This window comes from Chionomys nivalis, chromosome 3 (genome assembly GCF_950005125.1).
Source record: "Chionomys nivalis chromosome 3, mChiNiv1.1, whole genome shotgun sequence".
Lineage (NCBI taxonomy): Eukaryota > Metazoa > Chordata > Mammalia > Rodentia > Cricetidae > Chionomys > Chionomys nivalis.
Window position 1 is genome coordinate 44,965,831 of NC_080088.1, and position 24,147 is coordinate 44,989,977.

Here is a 24,147-nt window from a genome sequence, read left to right on the forward strand (position 1 = left end):
TCATTGGCTAAGGTCTCACAGCAGGATGAGCCAGGACATTCAGTTCAGACCGGACCCTTAAACTCTGTGTCACTGGGCTCTATGGACATTAAACTCATTGCCCCCTGGGAAAAGAAAGGGATAAGGATAATCTTGTAACAGATAAACAGAACTCCAGGATCATCTTTCTGAGATCATTGCTCAGGGATGAGCCCCAGGTGTGGAGAATAGTTGACCTTATAAGGTTTACAGCAGAGACTATGACAGATGCGCTCTCGGGTGACAGAATGATGAGGTGCTGTAGGCCTGCACCTGGTCCCTGAGGTCAGCCTTGAAGTGAAGGAAGCAATGTGCTTGCCTCTGTGGAGGAGGTAAAATATTGTCAGTTTCTTCTCCCCAAGAGCTAATGAGCTGTCAGTGTTAAACAGCAGCCTCCCTCTCCCGGGATGGAACAGCCCATTTCCTGGTTTCTTTCAGTCCATTCTATATAAATATCATTAGAGGAAGGGCAGATGGAGAAGAAACCCTGGAAATCCCAAATATATAATACATGTTGAAAATGAAGCTGCAGCAACTACCCAGATTGGAAAGAGGACATTTATTTGATACTGTGGGGTGGAAGAACGGACCAAAAACGGCATGAGTTGGCCAAGGCAGGAGGAGGAAAGAGAAACATGGGCTTTGCAACTATCAAGTTGAAACACTTGTCTGTTTTCTAAAACAAAGGACCCACATTGAAAGCAAAGCTGACTAAATATAAATGTCACCTACAAGCTTGAACAAAAGAAAAATAATCCTAAATAAAAAGGAAGTCACCACACTGCTTTTTAGATCAGCTTTTTGTTGTTGTTCTGTTTTCTCTATTTGCAGTAGATTAGGACAAATAAGTAACATTGTAAGTCGAGATTCCCTCCACCTCAAGAGGCAGCGTTAAAGACCACATAACTGATAATATTTTTCTAGAAAGGTTATTGGATGTTCAAATTTTTAGTTCATCTAAAAGAATTCTAATCCAGTGAATCTGAAAGGGACCCAAGAGGTGAATTTTTGCCTAAGTAACTCCTTACATACTGCTAATGTGAGCCGGTCAAAAATCAGGTTTTGAGAAACACCACACATGGGTACTGCTCCACTCACCTTTAACCGAGCTCTCACAGAGCATCTGGGACTAGCAGGCAGATGTTTACCTGGCTGGCCCAAATAAGAAGCTAGACAAGCAGTAAAATAAGAATAAACAATTGCCCCCTCAAGAGTTTCCTCTAACTAGGAAACCACAAAGGATGGCAACAGAGTCATAAGGAAGTCCCAAGAAACTGTGAGTTTGAGTAAACAGTCAACTGGCTCTTGACTTAAGTACACATATCAATTGCAGATGATACATTATGGTCAACTCCAATATAGATCATACATTCACTGTCTGTTTCCTACCTAAGGATTCTTGAATCCTTCAAAAGAGGTGGTGCGAGTAGTTTTCTTGATATGTATCATTTTTAATATTACAAGTCCTGTTCTGTGGTTTCTCAGAAAATTGGGAATCAATCTAACTAAAGACCCAGCAATGGCACTCTCAGGCATACACCCAAAGGATGCACACTCAAACCACAAAGATTGCTCAACTGTGTTCATAGCAGCATTATTCCTAATAGTGGAACCCTGGAAACAGCCTAAATGCCCCTCAACCAAAGAATGGATAAAGAAAATGTGGTACATTTACACAATGAACTACTACTCAGTGATTAAAAACATTTTGAAATTTTCAGGCAAATAGATGAAACTAGAAAAAAAAATTCTGAGTGAGGTAACCCAGACCCAGAAACACAAACACAGTATGTACTCACTCATAAGTGGATATTAGACATAAAGGAAAAGATAACTAGTCTATAGTCCATGACCTCAGAGAAGTTAGGTAACAAGGATCACCCTAGGAAGAGGAAATAGACAAGAACTCGTGAGAAAATTGGGAGTATGGGGCAGGAGAAAAGTCAGAAGGGAAGAAAGATGGGAGAAGGAGAGGGGGAAAGAGAACATGAGGAAACAGGGAGGCTGAGATGGGGGAAGGACAGAGAAGGGGAGCAAGGAAAGAGATATCTTGATTGAGGGAGCCATTATGGGGCTAGCAAGAAACCTGGGCACTAGAGAATTTCCCAGGAATCCACAAAGATGAGACCAGCTAAGACCCTAAGCAATAATGGAAAGGATGCCTGAACTGCCTTCCCCTGTAATCAGATCAATGACTACCTTAACTGTCATCATAGAACCTTCATCCAGTAAATGATGGAAACAAATGCAGAGGTCCACAGCTAAGCACTCGACACGGCTCCCAGAGTACAGTCGAAGAGAGGGAGGAGAGATAATATGAGCAAAGGGGTCAAGACCGTGATGGGGAAGCCCACAGAAACAGCTGACCTAAGCTAGTGGAAGCTCACTATCTTTGGATTGACAGCGGAGGAACCTGCATAGGACCAAATAAGCCCTTTGAATGTGGATGACAGTTGTGTGGCTGGGGTATTCTGTGGGGTCACTGGCAGTGTTACTAGGATGTATCCCTGGTGCTTGAATTGGCTTTTTGAAGCCCATTCTCTTTGGAGGAATACCTTGCTCAACCTAGACATAGTGGGCAGGGCCTTGGTCCTGCTTCAGAATGATATGCCAGACTTTGTTGACTCCCCATGGGAAACTTTATCATTTCTGAGGAGTAGATAAAGGTTGGGGGTGGGAAGGTGGGAAGAGTGGAAGTGGGGTAGGAAGTGGGAACTGGGATTGGTATGTAAAATAAAAAAAGACTGTTAAAAAAAAAGTTCCATCTCTGACTTTGTTGAACTCTGAGACTGTATGAACAGGGAGTGAAAAATAAGGGACCAGAGCAACATGATTTTAAATCCCATTTTCTCAATTAGATTAACCTTTATAAAAGGTTCCCAGTGTCCTTGAAAACCTCAGTTTCTTCTGAAGATGCTAACATTTGTGTAGGGATAACCTAAAGGGAAGTGTTTGGCTCAGCATGTAAGTACTCAGCAAACTGTTACTATTCCCACTCCTGGAGCAGAGCTGAGCGAGTTTCTGCAGGGAGCTCACAGCCTGTCTAGGGAACAGTTTCTCAAAACTGAGTCTTTGTTCTATACACTTATGCAAAGTGAAAAAGTCATTTGTATTGCATGTATTACTTGGATTTCTATTTCTCATTCCTATCACACAATTCCAAACAACATGGAGACTTCAGGAGACATCATAACCATGGCCTCTTTCCTTTTGGTGTTGAGTACCCAGTCAGAATCTTAGGGCCACCAGCCAATGGGCACAGGTTACCACACTGAGATGTTTATCATTGTTCTCTGTTATACCCTGAAAGAGGTAGTTCCTATTTGCATAGTAGTAAAATAGCAGAACAGTGAGGCCGAAATCACTTTAGTGATCACTGTTATGTGCCTCCAATTTATTTCTCTAAGTATAATGATGGATAGCAACTATCATTTATTGCTATCACACTTACATAAAGTAAAGAGCATACAAGAATTAAGAAAGTGAAAAAGGGAGAGATATCATAACACACACACAGGCGCGCACACACAGATGGTGTGGGAGAATTGTCTGTATTCTGTCAATTATGTTTTAAATAAACGCCAATTGGTCAGTAGCCAGGCAGGAAGTAGAGGTGGGACAACCAGAAAGGAAATAGAGGCAGGTCAAAAGAAAACAGGAGAATTCTGGGAAGAAGGAAGCCCATTCCTCTGCAGTTGTGACCCTGCCACAGGAGAAGCAAGATGTGACTGCCTCGCTGAAAAAGGTACTGAGCCACATGGCTAACATAGACAAGAATCATGGGCTAATATAAGTTATAAGAGTTAATAAGAAACCTGAGCTAATGGGCCAATCAGTTTATCGTTACTGTAGACCTCTGTGTGATTTCTTTGGGACTTAACAACTGCAGGGACCAGGCAGGACAGAAACCTCCGACAACACACAGGTGCACACATACTCACATATATCTTATTACTGTCAGTGGATGTCTGTTCCATGTTAAAGTGTAAGGGGTTTACTCTGAATTAGGTATTTCTTAGGATGTGTATTCTTGTCACTGTAAAGTGTTTTTTCCTGAGTGGTCTTATCTGCAGATCTCTCCACTGCAAAGGACATGCCTGTGTTAGTGATTGAATGGCGTCTACTGAAGATTCTCTGCTTGAAGCTTTAGGAACTACATGGAAACCACACTCCCTTTCCCCATAGACAGATCTGTTTGTATCTATTTTAATAATACTGCATGGAGCGTCTAGTATGTGAAAGGAGGCTACTATTACTGATGGAAGCAGGTAAGACGAGCATTAACATTAATAAATAAACTGGTTTGAAGGTGAAGAGAAAGAGAATGAGTGTGGGCTGAGAATGGAAGAATGGTGTAAAGCCAGGCCTCATCTAGGTTATTACGAGAGGGATGCAAAGGCCTTCTGGCTCTCTCATATTCCCTACAGTCCACTTTCCATTCATCTGCCAACTGTACTTCTAAAATGCAAGTTAGCTTGTATCACTTGGTAAAAACAGGCCTCCCATCTTGACCAGAGACCACCTGACAGAAACCCTTGTGATGCCCCAAAAGGCTGACCTGTCTTACAAGCCTGTCTTGTCTTTATTTTTGTTCTTTCCAATTCTTTAAAATTTTTTCTTTTATGTCTTTCTTTTACATGTAGGGGTGGTTTTACCTGCATGTATGTATGTGTATGTACAATATTTATACAGTGACCAAGGTGGGCAGAAGAAAGTGCAGGTCCTTTGGTGTTGGGCCTCATAAGGCCCAGGCATGAGGCCCAGTGTAACTTCCTGAGCCTAGCTCGAGTTTGGAGACCTGTCTTTGGCCATAACTTTCATATATGAGTGACTCAGCACCGCCTGTCTTAAACCCGCCTCTGCCCAACCACCGTCAACGTGGAAGAATATTATTGGCCCTTAGTCCTTACTCCACCTCAACCCATCCCAAGACTCCCACCCCCTATCACAACCTTATATAAATTTCTGCCTAATACAATTAAAGGAGATCCTGCTTCAACAGACTCTCAAATCAGTGTGTGTGTTTCTCCCGGGTGACCAGGCAAGAGGTCTGGGTCAACACTCACCATCCCACTCAGCGCCAGGGAGAGTCTGGCAGGTCAGGCTCTGCTTCCGCCCTTTCTGCCAGAGAACCTGGCACCTTGGGAGCTACAGATGATTGTGAGCTGTCCTGTAGATGCTGAGAATTGAACCGAGCAGTCAGTAACTGATGAGCCATTTCTCCATTCAACTCTTTGATATTCTTCAAACACAGTGCTATGGCTTAATGTATATGTCATTCCAAAATTCATAGATTAGAACTTAGAATCACACTGTAAAAGCATAAAGAGGTAGGGCCTTTAGAAGCTAGCTAAACATCAGAGTAGAACCCTTACAAATGATGCTAATGACTTTATGAAAGGACCCAGGGAGTCAGTCAAACACTTTAGTGTCCACATTTGGATGTGGTGTCTACCGTTTCTAGAGGACTTACAAGTTTAGTGCCATCCTGGGGAAAGAGAGAGATTCTCTAGATATCAGTTTAGCCAGTTCTTCAACTTAAGACTTCCAGGCTCAAAATTATATATAAAAAAAGATATCTCTCTATAATTTAAGCATATGCAGTATTTAGAGTAAGCACAAACTGAGACATCAGTGACAATGACCTATTTTAGAGGCATAGCAATTGTTCTTCCCTTGCTCTGCCTGGAATGTTCTGCATCAGACAGTAACATGGTTGGCTTTCTTATTTCCTCTAGAGCTCTGCTTTAGGATCATGTTTTAAAGGCCATTTACTCAAACTCTCTCACCCTATTCTACTTATTTTTCACAGTATTTACCTCATAGAGCACAGGCTGTAAGAAATTAAAGTGTTTGATATATGAATGGATGAACAATCAAAGTAACATGCATATGGTGATGGCAATGGACTTTGCCAGTTGCTCCTTAGGAGAATTCTACAAATGGCAGCTACTCAGTACATTTTTTTAAACAAAAGGTAACTTCCTTCCACTGCTTTCTACCATACTTTTCCCTGAAGTAGAGCTGAGACCAGGCTGTAAGTTTCAACAAGACCTGGTTGAAAGCCTTGGGGACTCTAGGGAGGTCAGAACTTGTTGTATATATGATTGATGATGGAGCCTAACACCTACACCTGGCACAGTGTGTCTCTACCCAACCTCTCATTAAATCTGTATGACTGGGCCAGCTAACTGCCTCCCTAGAATTTTCATCTCACCAGTTTATGGTCAAGTGATTCCTTAGAATTAGAAGAAAACTTCTTTTTCATTCAATTACACACTCCCTTTCTAAATCCTCACTTCAATTTTAGGTTTTCTTTTCCCTTACAATGGCTAAAAAAAAATGCATGTCCATTCTTTGGGGGTGGGGTGTTGGTGGCCATCATTCTTTTAACTCTAAGGATAAAATCCAACTTCATTATTAAGTATCAACAATCTAACAATATGTTTCTTCTCTGGGGTTTAGTCTTAAATAAAATCATAGATGAAACTCCACTAGAATAGGCCATATTTTATGTGCCTTTATAGTTCCAGTTTTCAGATCATAAATCCCTCTAGTCCTCCTGTTCTCCCAAGCAACTATTGAAGGGAAAGTACATGCAATTTTGTGAGAAAATCTAATAATGTGTAGGCACCGGAAAGTCTAAAGTTGGATTTAGCAAAGCAACAGAAAGCATTTCTCCAAGGGAAATCATCCATAGTGTTCACTAAAGCATGCTCTGCAGAACTCTTAACCACTTCAGTCTAAGGCACGTCTCCAGCCAGTGAGGCACGTCTCCAGTTAGAGCTTCCCCAGACAAATAAAATGCTCACATTCTCCTAAACAGCAGTAGCAACAGAAGCAGCAGCAGCCGCAAAACAAGCTAAACAATTCAAAAAATGATAATCTACCTTAATGTTAATTCTCATTTCTACTGTATAGGAAAAAGCTTGCTGATAATAAACTAAATGTTTTAAATTTTTGGCCATCAGAACTATTAAAACTTAGTCTATACTTTTTACAAGCATTATATTTAGTACCAGTCTTAAACGAATTTCATCAGTTACTTAAAGGGCCTAAAGCATCTATATCCCTAAAGAAAAATCAAAGTCAATTGTTTTTCTTCCAAAGTAATGGTAAATGGAAAATGGTTGAATTGCTTCAGCAAGGGTGTCTTGTTTTTGGTCATCCTCGTTTTCTGTTTTGTTTTCCTATTTGTAGTCCGATTGGAATAAATTTAATTTTGCTTTGTCTTTGTTTTTTGAAATCACCTAGAGAAGCTTTCTCCTTTCCTTAATCAGTAAAGCTATCACCGCATTAACAGTTTTATAGAGACAGCTCAACTGAGAGTTGAATTCTTTATAACTTAGTGTTGCAGGAACAGGCCCAAATGTCACTTCTTACTGGACCACACTGCTGAGATTCAGGTCTTAGGACTCTAATGTTTACAGGCAGTCACCAGCATCTTTTGTATACTCAAATCCTTCAAGACATTAAGAGGACAGTCATTTCAAGGCTCAGACTAAGTCATTCCATTTCATGCTCAAAACTGGTCTAGACATCTCCAATCCAACCAAGGGGGTTAATTGAATCTCAACCTTCTTCCAAAAACTGCATCATTTTTTCTTTCCTTCAATAGAAACCCTCTTGAAACAACTGCCTTTGCTTGCTTTCCTTTCTGTTTCCCTGCTTACCCTCCCACTCAGCCTGGCCTGCTCGCTAACCTGCTTCTCCGCTGGAACTGCCATTGTTGTAATTACAGGTGCTAACAGTACTCTACACATCACGCTGACCATTGAGCCAGATACTGTAGCATAGAAGTTTCTGTCCAGCCTGGTCCCACAGTCGTTCAGTCCCAACGAAACACACAGAGCCTTATATGTGGTTTCAAGCTCCTATTCATAGTCTATAAGGCTTTTTTATAATTTTCTTCTTTCTGTATCCCTGCCCTTTCTTGACTTTAGTGATATTGGTGTTTTCCAGTTTTCTCTAGAATCTGAAGTTCATTCCTTTCATGGAATTATCTGTTTCATATAACCCCACCTGTCTGTTTACAGGATTAGAGCATTCTCATCATTTAGATTCTGACTCACTTATCATTTCTTCTAAAAGGCTTCCCTTAGCCACCTTAGCTTGGGAGGGCTTTAAGCATTCAGAGACCCTTTCGTATATCACCCTGTTTTGTTTTTTCTGTATCATTGCCTGAAGTCTTATCTATCTATGATGTATCTACTCCCCATCCCAACTAGAGTACTTAAATTTGACAAAAATCAATCTCCTAGAGTATATAAAGGTAGTCCCTAGTGCTTATGTATGTGTCTGATAGAAATTGGAAGCATAAAATAGCTATGCCTCTAGACGATTATACAGAGCAAACAGTATAGTCAAAGTGATAGAATATTAGCCATAAATGATCACTCTTGTATTAGTTACATTTTGTTGCGGTTATAGAACACCATAACCAAAACAGACTTATAGAAGACACAGCTTATTTTAGCTTATGGTTCTATAGAGAGAGTCCACAATTGCAGGAGTCCTGGTTAGGGTTTCTATTGCTGTGAAGAGACACCATGACCATGGCAACTCTTATAAGAAAAACATTCAGTTGAGGTGGCTCCTTACAGTTTCAGAGTTTCAGTCCATTATCATCGTGGTAGGGAGCAGGGCAGTGTGCAGGCAGACATGGTGCTGTCTACATCTTGTCCAGAAGGCAACGGGAAGTGGACTGTTACAAAGTATGGTATGTTGAGCAGAGAAGACCTCAAAGCCCACCCCCACAGTGACATACTTCCTTCAACAAGACCACACCTACTCCAACAAGGCCTCACCTCCTAATAAAGCCACTTCCTATGAGATATGGGGATCGATTACATTTAATCTACCACATTCTACTCCCAGGTCACCATAAACTTGTACCAAAATCATAATGCAAAATTCATTTATTCTAACTTCAAAAGTCCCCATAATCTATCAGAGTCTCAAAAATGTTTAAAAGTCCAAAGTTCAAATCCTCTTCAGAGATTTATACAATCTTTTAAATGTAATACCCTAGAAAATCAAAATCAAAAAACAGATCACATACTTCCAACATACAATGGCACAGGATACACATTATTACTCTAAAACATAGGGAAGGGAGCATAGTGAAGAAATATTGGACCAAAGCAGAGTGAAAACCAGCTGAGCTCTAAACTCCAAACTCTGGAACTCCATGTCTGATGTCAAAGCATTCTTCAGATCTCCAATTCCATTCAGCTTTGTTGATTTCAAAACACTCCTTTTTCTTGGGCTGGTTCCACTCTTTACTAGCAGCTCTCCTTGACAGGTATCTCGTGACTCGGGCATCCCCAGCATCTTGGGGTCTCCAAGGCAATCCAGGCTTCAACTTCAGTTTCACAAAATGACCTCTCTAGACCTCCATTCAGGGACACCCCTGACATATGCCTCATCTCGGTTATTTTCCTTAGGCATAGAGGCAAACCCCATAATCCCTTTCTTCTATCCTTAGCTCTAAAGCCAGAACCACACAGCTGAAGCTGCCAAGTTCTGCTGCTTGCTGGGCTTGGACCACGGCCCCCTCGTCCAATTACATCTTCACCAGCTTTCTGTTTTTCATTGTCCAAACTTAGCTGTCCTGAAACTGGATCTCTAGATTATGAATCTGAGATTATGATGGCCAGTTATATTCAATATACCACAGCAGGGAAAACATAACAGCCAGTGACCAGAGCAGGAAGCTGAGAGATCATATTTCTATCCACATCAAGGAAACAGAGAGCCAACTGAAAGTGAGACAAGCTTATGAACTCTCAAAACTTGCCCTAGTGACACACTCCATCCAGCAAGACTACACCTCCTAAAAGTTATATAATCTTCCCCAAACAGCACATCCAAGTGGAGATTAATTAAATATTCAAATATAAATTTGTGGGGGTGGGAGGCTCATTTCTTGTTTAAGCATCACATGTCTCAATTCCTAGATGCTGGTTGAATCTTACCTAAAACTTATATACATTTGTACGACTCAAGTAAATTTGGGTATGGACAACTTCTTGTGTATATTTTTGATTTTCATTTGTAAAAGAGATACTGTTTTCTTCATATTTTTGTGTTTGTGTATATGGATGTAATTCATGTATGATTGTATATATGTATGTATGTATGTATGTATGGATGGATGGATGGATGGATGGATGAGCATGCCTATAGATTTGAGCAAATACATATAAAGGCCTGAGGTTGACATCAAATGTCTAGACTGCTCTCTACCTTTTATATTGGGGCAAAATCTCTCACTAGAACCCAGAACTCTGTGAGTCAGACACTCTGTCTAGCCATTTTCCTCCAGAGACCTGCTGTTTCTGCTCCCTGTTGTCTTGGATTACAGGAAGATCACCACATACTAGGCATTGACATGGATGCTTGGGATCTGAACCTTTGCCCTTATGCTTGTACTTCAAGCACTTTTCCAAGTGTATCGTCTCCCCAAACCAGTAGAAGGGATTTTTTTTTAGAAGAAACATTAAGTAAAATATGCAAAGACTTCAGGAGAAGATGAGTGAGTGCAAAATAATGATGAACTAGAAGGAAGGCTCTCCTTCAGTCAAACCTCTAGAACTCAGGTCATGTCTAGACAGATGGAAGCGACTGAAAGAAGCAAACATGTGATGTGGGAGCTCCTTCTGTCTATGTGTTGTTTTTATTGGTTAATGAATAAAGAACTGTTTTGAGCCTATGGCAGGGAAGAACAGAACTAGGTGGGGAAAACTAGGCTGTATGCTGGGAGAAATAAGGGTGGAGTCAGGAGAAGCCATGGAGCCACCACTGGAGACAGATGTGCTGAAACTTTGCTGGTAGGCTATGACCTTGTGGTGATATACAGATTAATAGAAATGGGTTAAATTAAGATGTAAGAGTCAGCAAATAAGAAACTAGAGCTAATGGGCCAAGCAGTGATTTAAATAATACAGTTTCTATGTGATTATTTCGAGGCAGTCGGGAACTAACAAGCAGCTTCCTTACTATAAACATAGATGAGAGTTAGTTAGTTAGCTAGCTAGCTAGCTAGCTAGTTAGTTAGCTAGTTAGCTGTTTGGAAACTTTGTAAAGCAGAAACACAAAAGTAATTTTCAGGTAGAAAAACCATGTCTCATTTTCTATGGTGGAAAGGGGGCAAATATCTGTGTACCTGTGGCTTCAGCACAGTTCAGAGGGACAGGTGATGAAAGTCCCTCTTATCCTTAAATTTATTTTTCCCAAATTTTGTGGTATTGAAGGATCTTGGCCATGGTAATTAGAAAAGAAAGTCAGAGTTCTCCTTTCTCTGCTCTACTTCATTAGAATTAATTCATGCTTAAATGGCTACAAAAACAAAACAAAAACCTACTCATTCACACCCAATGGGAAGAAAGTGAGAAAACGAGAAGTTCCTCGTCTAACATTAATCTTACTTTGACTCAGTCAAACTTATCCTTGAACCCATCAATATAGTGAGAAGAGAATGTTCTTATAATGAAACAACCCTTCAGGGTTATGAACTAGGCACCTGTTACCACTAAGACTGGAAATAGGAAGGTAACTATTGTCCAGAAAAGTAGAGTAGGTTGTTTTATTTTCCCCCACCCCCATTCATCCATCAACACTTCTTGAGTGCCCACAGCGCTCTCAGTGTTCTAGATGCTAGAGACAGCATGGCAAACAAACACATAAAATCTCTTAAATTGTTGCAAGTTGCCTAACGTTCTCAGAACTACACATAGCTTTAGATCTGTCGTGGGGAGCACATTTATTTTCTGGAAATAGGGGGTATGCTTGATTGCTACCCACAGCCCTGATGAGAGAGTATGTTCCACAAAACTGCCAATTCTCATGATGTGTTAGTCTCGCATGGCATGACGTTCCTGCCAAACAAAAGCTTTCATTGTCCAAAGCAATCATAACCTTTCCCCTGAACTCAGAGGATGCTGGCTGCTTAAACTCTTCATCTTTACCCAATATCCAGGCATATGCATGGATGGGAGGAAAAAGAATATGAGGGCAGAAGTGTGGATGACAGGGTCATGACTTCTCCTAGACACCAGGGAAACTCTTCTTGTGCCCTTCTGACAGAGGAATAGTCATTGAATTTTAATATAGTGCTAGTCTCTGCAGATTTGCTATTTTCTGGCTATAGTGAAAAAAAACAGAGGCTTCAGAAGAAAGAACATTGATGGGTGTTGAGAGTTGATTAAAAATAAGGGAAAGAAAGCTAATGAGCATTTCCTTTACAAGGTGGTGCGAAGATACTCACATTAAAGACAAGTAGCTTACTTGAGAAAACTCAAAATCAAAATGAGGCATGAATTATTAATTTTTAGTAGGCTAGAAATCAACATCCCACTTTTATTCCCACCCCATGCTACCTTTTACAGCACAACAGTCTTGCATCAGTAAGTCGGCCCTTCTAGTACCACTTACTGTTTTCACTTCATATTCCTTCCTTATTCTTTCACGACTTCTTATTTCTCTTTGTTCATTCTCTCAGCCCCTCTCATTCTTTTTCTCTCAATACTTGCTCTTTCTCTTTTTCCTATTTCTTTCTTTTTTTTTTTTGGTTAGACTGTATCCTAGCAACAGCTGTTTCAATTAAAAGAAGGTGGGAAGGGCTAACCAGTGTTGCCAAGGTTACCAGTATTTCCTGCTGCCACTGGAAGTAACCTGAGTTGATCACAATGGAATCATATGCAAAGATAGGCCCCTCCCCAGGCATCTCTGACAGATGTTATCATCACATGAAGAGATACTTTATAGCCCAGATGTTAAGAGAAATTTTGAAGAAAACACAAAGTGACAATGACAAGACTTAGATTTTTAAATCATTCCAGAAGGCTACAACTGTATTTCTTTTGATAGCTTGTAGGTTTCAGATAATACTTGGTAACAGTAAAGTAGCTGGCTAATAGAACCCACACTGTCACAGAGATTCAATGTAACTCATATGGCTTTTTTAAAATGCAGCAACCATAGTAATTTGTATCTAGTATGTTATCATTTTGGTGGTATATCTAGTTCATTTAAAGTACAGGAATAATTTGTAATTTCTCTATTATCTTTATCATTATATGAAATTAATAATTCGGGTGATGTTTTCTCTGAATCTGAAAAAGCATAGCAAGTAGTATCTAGAAATTGGTTCAGAATTTGGTGTCAGTACAGAAAATCAACAGACTCCAGAGGAACTAACATCAGCCTACATATGTGACCTTGGTTCTGAATTCATTCCCCACAGCAATCAAATTGAAAATGTGATAATGTCCCTAGGACTCTAACATTAGACTTGCACACCATATCACAAATTCTTACACTTTCTTAGCCACACTCTAGCTCTGTAAGCATGTACTTCCCACGCTTCATCGATGACCAAGATGAAAATTGGGTAGTCTGAGTAACAGGTTTCTGAAGGCTGGTACCATGCTTCTGACTTCTGCTCACACCTAGCACATCCCAAAACAGGTTTCTCCCACCAGGCACAAAGCGGATATACATATGCATTGTTTGTTTCCTTCTCTTGTTTCTTATTCCTTAGTTTTTCCAGGAAGCAGCTCAGTAATTAAATCTTCAGAGTTTATTTCTGAGACTAGGAAATGCTATAGGTCCTATCAGGGCTCTCTCTCCATATAGTCCCACCTTTCATTATTTCTTCTTAACCCTCCAAGACCGAAATTGCTTCCCAGTTGCTTTAGTAGAAGTCAGGAGTCCTTTAACTTGGTGCTTATTTACTCTGTAAGTAGTTTCTCAATTCACTTCCCATGAGATAACTCAGCCAGCTTCCTTTTGTATAACTATGATGACTAGTGGTCATTTGCCCTATTTCAGCATGGCTTCTCTTCACTTTGTTATTCATGTAGTGGGTGGACTGATATTTAAAATGACTCAATGCATATTTTGGAGATCAGCCCTCTCTCTGATGTGGGGTTAGTGAAGATCTTTTCCCATTCTGTAGGCTTTCATTTTGTCTTGTTGACCATGTCCTTTGCTTTACAGAAGCTTTTCAGTTTCAAGAGGTCTCATTTATTAATTGTTTCTTTCCGTGTCTATGTTGCTGGGATTATATTTAGGAAATGGTCTCCTGTGCCAATGCGTTCAAGTGTACTTCCCACTTTCTCTTCTATACGGTTCAATGTGGCTGACTTTATGTTGAGGTCTTTGATCCATTTGGACTTGAGTTTTGTGCATGGTGATAGATATGGGTCTATTTCTTTTCTTCTACATGTTGATATACAGTTGTGCCAGAGGTTTGTTCTGCAAATATACAAAGAACTCAAGAAATTGGCCATCAAAAGAACAAATAATCCAATAAAAAATGGAGTGCAGACCTAAACAGAGAACTTTCAACAGAGAAATCTAAAATGGCTGAAAGACACTTAAGGAAATGTTCAACGTCCTTAGTCATCAGAGAAATGCAAATCAAAACAACTCTGAGATTCCATCTTACACCTGTAGCCATGGCCAAGATAAAAAACACTGATAATAACTTATGCTGGAGAGGTTGTGGGGTAAAGGGAACACTCTTGCATTGCTGGTGGAAATGCAAGCTGGTACAGCCCCTTTGGATGCCAGTGTGGCGATTTCTCAGAAAATTAGAAAGCAACCTTCCTCAAGACCCAGTAATACCACTTTTGGATATATATCCAAAGGATGCTAATTGTGCCACAAAGGCATGTGTTCAACTATGTTCATAGCAGCATTGTTTGTCATAGCCAGAACCTGGAAACAATGCCCCTCAACTGAGGAATGGATAAGGAAAATGAGGTACATTTACACAATGGAGTACTACACAGCAAATAATAATAATAATAATTATAATAATGACATCTTGAATTTTGCAGGCAAATGGATGGAGGTAGAAAACATCATTTTGAGTGAGGTAACCCAGTTACAGAAAGATAATTATCACATGTACTCACTCAAAAGTGGTTTTTAAACATAAAGCAAAGAAAACCAGCCCACAAATCACAATCCAAGAGAACCTAAACAACAATGAGGACCCTAAGAGAGACATGTATAGGTCTAATCTACATGGGAAGTAGAAAAAGACAAGATCTCCTGAGTAAATTGGGAGCATGGGGATTGTGGGAGAGGGTTGAAGGGGAGGGGAGAAGCAGAGAGGGGAGCAGAGAAAAATGTAGAGCTCAATAAAAATAAACAAACAAACAAACAAACAAATAAATAAATAAAATGACTTGATGATGTGAGGCCACTCCTTAATAATCTCAGTGGTTCCTCGCCATTCGCAGATAAGTTCCACATTCTTCATCCTGGCGCAGAAGGTCTTGCCGGCTCCCACCGGAGTCTCCATCCTCTGCTGCATTCACTGCAGCAAGGCCAAATAGGAAGAGACTCCCAGCTCCCATCAGGCTGATTTCATCTCTGTGCCTTAGTTCAACTCACACTGCTTCTCAAGCGCTCATGCACTCTGTCCCCCACAAATGTCACCAGCTTGGCTTCCGGCTCAAGAGAGCACATCTCTACAGGGAGCCTATGAACTCGAGGAGGATGAGGGTTTTCATTCTCATTGCCGGCATTCTCAGTTTTAACCTGCCACAATGCAGAGAACTTGTTGAATAGACAGGGTTGGAAAAAGTGGAAATAGTTACATTGCTAAAGCACTTTGACAAATCCCTTATTGGATATAGCTAACATGCTTAACTAATGGTAGTGATATCTACTATCCATCTGTGCCGTGGCCCTGGGGGTGCCAGATACTTAGAGCTTAATATGTTATTATGTGATCACCATAACAAATATTAGGTATTAATATGCAGTTTTAAAGATAAGAAAATAAGACTGGAAAAATAAAAATGCCTCTAAGATATACACGTAATAGGGAATTTGGATTTGAATTCTCAGTATCTATCTTCGCCCAATGGCTATGCTGTCTCCGAGAAAACAAGGAGCAGCTGGGCCCTAATGTAGTCTGTTACTTATTACCTCATGAAAGCCAAATACTCACTCAACTTAAATTGCAGCTGGTCAGTATAAACAGAGGGATAAACATTGATTTGACATTGCCTCCCAAACCATCAGCTGCGTCATTAATAGGTTAAGCTTCCATTTCTAGCCTTCTATAGTAAAGGGACTTTGGTTTGAGAGAACCCCATCTTAATAGATGAGAGAACTGAAGACAGCTAGATATTTACACAGGACAAATACGCTCTTAATATATACTATACACAGTAAAATCCTCATGGAACATTGCTTCCCTGCAAGAGCTTTGCTGCTGCTTGCCTTCCTGGGACTGCGTCTCCCCATTTCTCTTTAGGATGCAGCAAGGCCCTGGTCGCATGCTGATCACACACACAGAGCAGGATTCAGACAATTAATGTCATGATTTGTTTTCGCTACCATCCGAACTTGACAACTCGATGAGAGCAGTAGTTAATGTGGCATTTTATAAGCAACAATGAATTACCCATGGTTAGTGATTAGCAATAAATTAGTATGGTTATCCTCACCACGAGGAAAAGGTCTACAGCTGAAATGCCCTGTAGTTGCAAGGCAATGAGAAAGTTTGAGCCCAGGTCACATGAAACCATGGGCTGGTCCACTCAGGAATGCAGACCTGCCTCCTCATCACTTCTGTATGGAGGTGTAGATTGCCCTTGGGGTCTCTTAGCACCACCTGATGTGACCTCCATCACAGAAGTGACACTCTTCTCCATACTCTGCTGTCCAATTAAGGGATGACCTTGTCCTGGATTGACCCAAGACTTTTCAGCTTTTCATACTGAAGGTCCTGCGTTCCAGCCTTCCATTTGTGCTAACGGGTGTAGGTAGATTAATGCTGCCCAAGATGTCTATATCTTGAGTTTTGGGATCTCGACTATGGTCCCTTAAATGCAAAAGGAGACTGAAAAATCAACTTAGCTCAGGTCAGTGGTCCTAACAACTGAAGAGCTTTCTCTGGCTATTATCAGAGGGAGATAAGACTACAGGAGAATAATCACCCAGATATACTGTTACTAGCTTTAAGGGTGGAGTAAAGTGGGCTCTGGAAAATGTGCAAGTCAAGGAAACAGTCTCCCCCTGACCCTGTAAAGAACCATCCCTGCCCCCCTGCTTATTCCGATGTTAACGTTGCGACATCTGTATTGGCTTACAAAAATTTTGTATTGACTTACAAAAATGTGAGATTATAAATTGTTTATTATGTGAGTTTTGTGGATTTTATTTTGTTTTCATTTGTCGGTTTTTTATACAAGCAATATAAAAATATGACAATAACCAACTCATTCTGGTTTGCTAATATTATCATATATTTAAATTTTTGTGGAGTGAACATTTTGGGAATCTCTTCAGAGCAGTAGGTGATGACTGATAGCCACCAGTCACCCAGTTCCTAATTCTCTAGGGCGGTGGACTCTGATTCCCCAGAGGTATCTCCTTACCTATCAGTTGAAACCACTTGGAGGTCCTAAAGCTGTGGCTCTCCACACAGAGCCAGACGGAGGCATTGTTAGGATGCAAACTAAGCCTGCTTCAGAGTTTCTAACTTGAAAGAACAGAAAAGAAGCATTAAAAATGTTGGTTCTAACATGTTCTTGAGAGATGCTCATGTGCTGACTCAAGGATATACAATAAAGAAAATCCGTTTTTGTTTATTCTTTGACAGTTTCATATAATGTATTTTGAGCCCATTCATAGCCTCCATCAACTACTGCTAGATCCTTCCAAACCTCCCTACCCACTCATCTCCATATTATCTCTCTATAAAAAAAAATGGATGAATTAATTAAACAAACAAACAAAAAGTAAAGTCCCATTTGTGCTGGCTGGCTATCCCTAGGCATTGATCCTATCCTGGAGTGTGGTCACTATACCAAATGTCGCTCCAGCAAATAAAACTGACTTACTAACTTTCTTTCTACCAGTACCAAACAAAAGGTAATATGCCTCCAACTAGTTGCAGGACTTCATGTCCACCTACCCTACCCTCCACCATATTGGTATTTGGTGTGGCTTGAGCTTGTGTGGGTTTTGTGCATGCTGTCACGGTCTCTGTGACTTCGTATGTACATCTACCCTGAAGGGTCTGAGGAATCACTGTTTCCTCATTGTCGGCTGTCTTACCTAGAGTCATTGCTGTGAAGGACACGACCATGACAGCTCTTCTGTAAAAACATTTATTGAGGTGGCTTGCTTACAGTTCCAGAGATCCAGTCCCTTATCATCAGGATGGAGAGCATGGTGGCATGCAGGCGGATGGTGCTGGAGCTGAGAGCACCGCATCTTGACTCAGAGGCAACAGAAAGTTGACTGAATGTCACACTGAGTGAAGACCACCCCCATGACCCCCACCTTCCCTTCCAGCAGAAGGTATGGCTCAGATTTAAGGTGTGCCCTCCAGACTCAAGGCCTACATCCAAGGCTACTCAAGGCTGTGTCATCCAGCCCTTTCCAACAAGGTTCCACACCCTCCAACAAGGCCACATCTCCCAATAGTGTCACTCCCTATGAAGTTATGGGGGCCAAATACATTCAAACTACCACATTATCCATCTTACACCTTCTCTTGTATTCTTTCTGCTCCTTCTTCTGCGTAGATCCCTGAGCACTGAAGGGAGGGATGTAATATAAACATCTCATTTAGGAGCAAGCACTCTAAAGCCTCTCATTCTCTGCACATTTACTGGTTGTAAAAGAAGGAAAAGAAGCTTCTCTGATGAGTGGTAAGGGATGCACTCATCTGTGGATATAACGATGCCATGAACATTTTATGGCTATATTCATTTATCAGAGCAGTGGTAGGATTTCTCCTAGGGCTTATGATCCATTTAGCCTCAGGTTCCTAGGGACACTGACAGTCTTGGGTATGGGTTCCATCTCATGGAATAGGTATTAAATCAATCAAAAAATGATCAGATACTTCAATAACCTACTCATGGTATTATGGAGCTACTGATTATATCTTGTTAGGCAGGTCATTATTATAGCTATCAGAGTTTCTAGCTGGGTAAGATTGAAGATCATCTTTCTCCTTCAGTAGTATACATAGGATCTTCCAGAACAGGGAATGCTAACCAACAGGGATAAAGCTTCCTGTTTAGTATCAGATAGATTTCTCCACATCCTATGACTCAAGTATATGATGACTTCAGTGATAGGGTCTTACCATGAAGTTCTACATGGAAGTCAATGGTGTTAATCATAACCTACAATATTTGGATGGGGGGTCTATATGATGCAACAACTCTAAAAGATTTAACCAGTTTACTAGTAATAGTGTTTTAACTTAGTAGCTTGTGATGTTTAGTGGGGTAATTCTCATCCCTTTATAAGGCAACCCCCTTTAAGCTATCCCTTATTCTCTGCTCTGTGTGTGTATGTGTGTGTGTGTGTGTATGTAAGCTTTTACAGGAATAAGTCTCCATATGAACTTTTTGAAAGGCTTTAATGTTACTTTTTCTTCCCTCTATTCCCTTCTCTACTCTCCCATCCCATCCCCCATTCCATTTAATCTTCTATGAGGTGGAATCCATATCTGGCATTGCTAAAGTGACAAGAACCTGAGACTACATAGGTCATTCACCGACCTAGAGAAAAATATAATGCTATTTTTCTGCTCAAGGAACACATCAGTAAAATAACTCTGGTGGCATACTGCTATCTCCACAGGTTAGTGTCTTGCTTAACCCCTGTCAGAAAAGCTGTTTCTTGCAGTAAATGGAAATTAACCCAGGGGCCCACTGGACAACATGCAGAGAAGGAGAGACTTTGGAAGACTCAGTCCTAAATAGGATTGATTTATCAAATCCCTCCTCTCAAGGCTCAGGAATCTATGCAGAAAAGGGGGCAGAAAGTTGTAAAAGTTGGAGGTGACAGATGACAGCAAGGAGGTAGTAGATTCCAAACACAACAGAACTGATGCACATATGAACTCAAAATACTGCAGTAGCACACACAAGACCTGCACTGGTTCAAGCTGGATGGGACCCTAGCACTGCGAGGGCGTAGTTGGTGCCTGCTGCCAAAAGGAAAATCAGTTTTCTCCAGTGGAGAATCATTGATTATGTTGACCACATTCCAGGGTAGGCCTTATGCCCAGGAATAGATGGCTAACACAAAATGAACTAAATGGTATTTTTGGACTACTTATTTCATTTGACTTTATATTTTGTCCTATTGGCCTTTTCTCCATTTGTTTTGATTTTCATTTCTGTGGTTTGTTGGGGGGGGGGTTCGTGTTTTTGTTTTGTTTCTATTTTTGTTTTGTTTTGTTTTTCTTTTGAGAGAGACATGAAGTTGGGTGGATAAGGAGTAGGTGGGATCAGGGAGAAGTTGAGGAGGTGAAAACATGATCAAAATGTATTATATGAAAACAATTTAACTTAAAAACAACAGCAAACAGATAAACAAACAAAAAGAAATAGCCACAAGAAGGATAGTGTGGATGGACCACAAGGAGCAATAAGAAGAATCCTTGATTCCATAACTTCATAGATCTTGGGTTGGCTTGCCTTAACTTTTGCCCTAGCAAGAAACCAAATAATTGCAGCGTCTCTAGCCAAGCTTCCTGTAGGTATCGTGTTCCAACATCTCCATCCCATCAATCAGACCCTGTAAGCTACAAGTCCTACTCCACCCCCAAATCCTTCTACCCTCTGCCCCCGGCACCTCAGAGGAACTCTGAAACACAGGCCATGACTACACAGAGAGGACCAAGAGAGGAACTCTAAAGCACAGACTGTGGTTGCACAGAGTGGACCAAGAGAGTGGACCAAGAGAGCAGTACAAGGGAGACCTCAGTGGCTTCCAGAGACAAAGATAGTATCAGTACAGAGCCGACCAAGAACAGTTCCCAAAGACATACACACCACTGCAAGGATTGGTCCAAGGGGCAAAAACACTGCCAGCACCAATTGGAGGAAGAGATGGGTAGGCACCAATGCAAGAATTCACCCAACAACCTGAAAAGCAACATGGTAACACCAGAACCCAGTGTCATACAACACAAAGACTTGGTCATCTTAACCCAGAAGAAGCAGAAGAAGATGATTTTAAATGTAACTTTGTGAAGATGATGAAGACCTTTAAAGAATGAATGAAAAATTCCCTTAAAGAAATGGAGGAAAAGACAAACAAAAATCGAAAGAAATCAATAAATCTCTTAAAGAAAGCATGTAAACCAAGAAAAAACAAACAAATAGGTGAAGCAAACAGTTCAAATAGTTTAAGACTTGAAAACTGTAATTCCAGCACTAGGGAGGCAGAGGCAGGCAGATCTCTGTGAGTTCGAGACCAGCCTGGTCTACAGAGCTAGTTCCAGGACAGGCTCCAAAGCCACAGAGAAACCCTGTCTCAAAAAACCAAAAAAAAAAAAGACTTGAAAACTGAAATAGTGGCAATTAAAAAAAAAACACAAACAGAGGGAATTCTGGAAATGGAAAATCTGGGTAAATTAATGGAAACTAGAGAGGTAAGCACAACCAACAGAATATAAAAAATGGAAGAATCTCAGGTGTTGAAGATACTATAGAGGAAAAAGACTCATCGGTCAAAGAAAACGTCAAATTCAACAAATTCTTAATACAAAATATTCAGGAAATCTGGGACACCGTAAAAAGACCAAACCTAAAAATAATAGGGATAGAAGGAGAAGAAATTCAGCTCAAAAGCACAGAAAATATAATCAACAAAATTGTAGAAGAAAACATTCCCAACCTAAAGAATGAATTTCCTCTATGAAGGCACAAGACGCTTCCAGAGCACCAAATAGACTGGACCAAAAAAAAAAATCCCTTGCCATATAATAATACATAAAACATACAAAATAAAAAATATTAAGAGCTGCAAGTCAGACCTATCAGAATTGCACCTGACTTCTCAGTGGAAACCATGAAAGCCAGAAGGTCCTGTATCCATGTGCTGCAGATAGTAAAAGACTGTGGATGCAATCCCAGACCACTATACCCAGGAAAACTTTCAGTCACCATTGATGGAGAAAACAAGTTATTCCATGACAAAACCAGATATAAACAATACCTATCCACAAATACAAATCCAGCCATACAGAAAGTACTAGAAGGAAAACTCCAACCCAAGGAAGCTATCTGCACCCACAAAAACACAGGCAACAGATAACCTCACACTATCAAACCCCAAAGAAGGGAAACATAAAATACTACCACCTAAAAAAGAAATCAAACAATAAAAACAAAGAAAATGAAACACCCGATTTGAAAGAACATTTTTCATGCATGATTTGCTTCTCATGTCCATTGTTCTTAAGATCAATCTGATTTCTAGTTTGTAGTTATTGATGGTTGTACTTACATCTGTCCTTTTTCCCAGAAGAGGAAACAATTCTCTCCCCCCATTATTTGGTACATTGAGGGGTGAGGTTCCAATGTGTTCTTGGACCAAGGCGAATAAAATTTGTAGAATTTAAGGCTGGGAATGTAACTCCATGGCAGAGGTTTGCTGAGGTCATTCATTGATTACCCAGAACTATTCAAAAAATAAAAGAACAAAATATGAACAAAACCAATCATGAGCTTCCACCTGGGATGTTTATAACTAAGGTTTATGAAGAGCATCGTGCTTTCCCTTACCAATGATAAAACTATGAGATAGTTAACAGTCTTCCTCATGAAAAGAGTTGGCCTTCTTTAGAGGAGGGGGGAGGGAGGGAGAGAGAGAGAGGGAGAGAGAGAGAGAGAGAGAGAGAGAACCAGAGCTAAATAGTGGGGAAACAAAGTCTTAAAGTCTTAGGATATCCTTAGACCAATGCTAAACCACAAAATTTCCTCTGGTTTCTGATCACCTGAGTTGGACTTCTGTCACATCACACACAAGGCAGGCTACTGTACAAACCACAGGCTCATCTTAAACCTTGGTGCTCCTCCACTCCTCTCTTGGTTATTGTCCAGTCTCCTCAGACATCCAGCTGCAATCTCCATGTGGCTTCCTTAAACCTTTTTCAGTCTTGTGAAGAACAACAACAGAGCCATTAATGACATGAGCTTCAGAAAACAATTTGTGGCTGAACTCCAGCTCATTACAGACTCACTACCCTGTCCAAATCACATCTGAGTCCCAAATCCTCTAACTATATGGAAGCTGGAGTAATTAAAGTGCTACCCAGAAGAAAAGTACGACCTTTCTAAATTGGGAGGGGATCAAATAAGAGCATGAGGAGTCCAAACAAATAGGTAAATAAAATCCAAGGGTCAGGCAATCAATGTCATGCCTGCATGGTCAGTCTGCATATAACTCAGCATTCCAAAAGCCCCAAAATTTGCCTTCAGGATTTTTCCCTTACTGCTGACCAAGTGAGATAAATATCACTTCATTTTATTTTCTTTTCCATTGCTGTCCCAGTGACTGGTTTATCAATACATAGTCTGTAAATGAAAAGTTGGGGTGTGTGCTCGGAAAGATATAAATAAAAAATAAGGTGTGTGACCTCAGTGCTGCTCCTGTGTACTTTAGATGATCGACGTGAATTTCAATGCCTTGTGCCAGTGGAGGGCATGAGAAAACCTGGGAGACAGGCTGCACAGGCTACAGGCTGAAAGGATCTTATAATTCATATGTAAGGCTTTTCTGGTATCAAGACTGTGCACAAGGTAATATATGCAAGACATTTGGTTTCCTTGGAAGACAGGTATAAGCAAAATACAAAGTAGGATTAATTATTGATTATCTGTGGAAATGAGAAATGAGGAAGCCAAGATGCCTACTTCCCTTTTGGCACATTTTGCGCTGTGCTTTTTATCACAAACAGGCTATAAGCTCCTCAAGAACAGAACTTGGCCTTCTGAATTGTTGCATCTCTTGGATTTCCTGGCAAGCAGATGAATGTTGAATGGGTAATTAGAGTGGATGCAGAATGGGTAATTAGAATGTATGATTAATAACAAAACAACACTTATCTGTGTATGGAATAAAAAGTAAGCAGAAAAGGAGACAGTACGATTTTATGAGACACAAAGAGGTTTCTCTATGGAAAAGGAAGAACATTACAGAAACCCACTGCGGGCTAAAATGCAGAGAATGACTGATCATGGGGTGCCCTGTCCTAATTACTAAATATACAACTTAACCCCCACACCTAAAGCTCAGGCAACATCATTGAAGAGAGGGCAGAAAAGGTTTTAGAGCCAGAGGACC